We start from the raw sequence: 2,500 nt of genomic DNA on the forward strand, positions 1-2,500 counted from the left end.
AATCCAGACTGACAGTACAATACGATATGTTTATTTCTGCGATGAAAATAAACATAAGATATTCCATTAAGGCTTGATGACATGATGTACAAAATGAGGGTCAAAGCGATAACAGCACTTTGTTAGCATCAATTATCTTCGACATCATCTGTAAAATTCTTACCCAAATCCATGACCTATTACATAATTATTCATGCGTGTCTCACTATCCTGATTTTCTTCGCTTCCACACATTATCACGTTAGTTCGATTTTTTTATTACGCTATATAGCAGCCATAAATGAGATATTGCAATAAATTCCAATCTAACGTATAGTAGGCCACTCTTAAGCCAGGAAATTGGTAAAATACAGTAACATGATAACACCCGTTGCCTGGTCTGTGATTTATGAGGAACTGTAAGATACCATTAAATTAAGTACACCTTTTCTTTAGTATATTTGGTATGTGACTCTTGCTAGAATATCAAATATACGGAAAATAGGCGTTGCGTTGAAGATCTATTTCTTGAATATATCTCTGATTATCAAACATTTAAATTCTAGATATTCACGTACCTTTGATAAACACTCCGTTTTTTTAATGATTGGACATTCATATTAATCAGGTTCAGCTAGTTAAACCTTTATAGGGTAAATTTCCATATTACACAATAGCTTGAAATAACCTCTAAGAGGTCTTCGTTCTAAGCTAGCTGAAATAAGTTCATTCACTCACTATCGGTAAACCTGGAGGTCATATTTTCAGTAGTGAATGTTCTTGTTGACACCGACTTGAATACTTCAAATTTGCATAAAGACCTGTAATTTTAAAATTAAAGAAAAAGTTTACTCTTATCAACGCTCTCAATCATAGTTAATACACTATTCATTTACTACAAAATTATTCTTAAAATATCACAGCATCCATGATTGACACAATAGCGTATTAGCAGGTAAAGGTAGAATAGGTGACTGGAGTAATGAGAGCGCGAACCCTCTTCACGAAAAACATGATGTTGAAAGCATTGTACCTGGCGTTGCATTTGTTGTCACCGTTGATTTATTGTAGATGGATGTATGGATCGTAGTTGGGGCTCCAGAGATCAGTCTACATTAAACCAACGAACCTTGGACTTTTCCTGAATGGTGGCAGCAAATGGCCCACGAGATACAAGGCCTCTACTATCTAGTCCTTCTTGAAGAGGGCTCTCTCTCTCTCTTTCTCATTTCTCCTCCAAGAAGGCTACCCAAGAGAAACTGGATCATATATCACAGATCCTTGCGAGCAATGTGTATCCCTACAGACAGCTCAATTGAGAGACCAAGAAAGCCCTTGTCACTTTGTATGTGGCAGCATGACCAGCGCAACAAAAGTAAATATTTACTTTAAAGGAATCATGATCCCTAATTACCAGCAAAACAAAAAATCCATCAAGGACATCATACGGAACAACATTTCCATGTACAAGATAACACGGAGTTTAACTTCGTGATCCATTATCAAAATGCCAAAACCAAGACTTTAATCACGAAACATAACCCAGCCCCTCCCGTGCAAGGACAGTCTGATTTTTCGTGTAAGCTTGGAGTCGAGCTCGACCATCGCATCTACCCAGGTTAACTATACACCATTAGGCACGTTGGCCTCCTCAATGATATGAATGCATTTTAATGGAAAGGTGTAACTGCAAAAGCTGTTTATTGAGTCTGGATAAGTAACCTATAACAGATGTCTTATAATAAGAAATTCTCATGTCACAATATGAATCTATTTTATTTAGCCTAATATGAAATCTAATCTATAGATTTTTGTCAGCTGATGACAATTGTGTCATAATTTTTCCGCAATGGGAATTAAAAGCAAATGACTCAACCCACCATAGGACATCCCTCTGCTTTACCGATTCCACTCCCTTTATGAACATTGGACATATTTTGTATCCAGCTTTTTCCATTTTTTATTTTCTTGTTTTTATTATGTATGCGGAGATCACTGTAGTTATATGATTAAGAATGAAAAGATTCCTGGTTTTATTGATTTTTTTTTCTAAAATAAGATAAGTAAAATGTCCCTAAAAAGGGCCTGGTGTTTGAAGGCGTCGTGCGGTCAAGTCAGCAATCAGGTTTTATCATATGTCAAAAGGTCAGGTTTGGTGTGTGATTCACGACCCACCCATTGCCCGCGGTCTCAGCAGCCTCATGCACCAGCTGCAAGTTCTTAAAGTTGGCGCCGCAGCCAAATTTAGTCAGCCAGCCGTGACGTCATACCAGGAACTTGCTGTGTGAGATGCATGGTGGCCGGCGTGGTTACCTGTTTACGAGAGTTGTTTATGTATCTATATACATATATATATTTATATATATTTTTATACATATATATAAGTACATATATACCTATATATATTTATATATATACATATATCTATATATATACACATATAAATATATATATATGTATATATATTTATATACATATAAATATATAGATATACATATATATATTTATATATATACATATT

Source organism: Palaemon carinicauda, chromosome 5, assembly GCF_036898095.1.
Source record: "Palaemon carinicauda isolate YSFRI2023 chromosome 5, ASM3689809v2, whole genome shotgun sequence".
Lineage (NCBI taxonomy): Eukaryota > Metazoa > Arthropoda > Malacostraca > Decapoda > Palaemonidae > Palaemon > Palaemon carinicauda.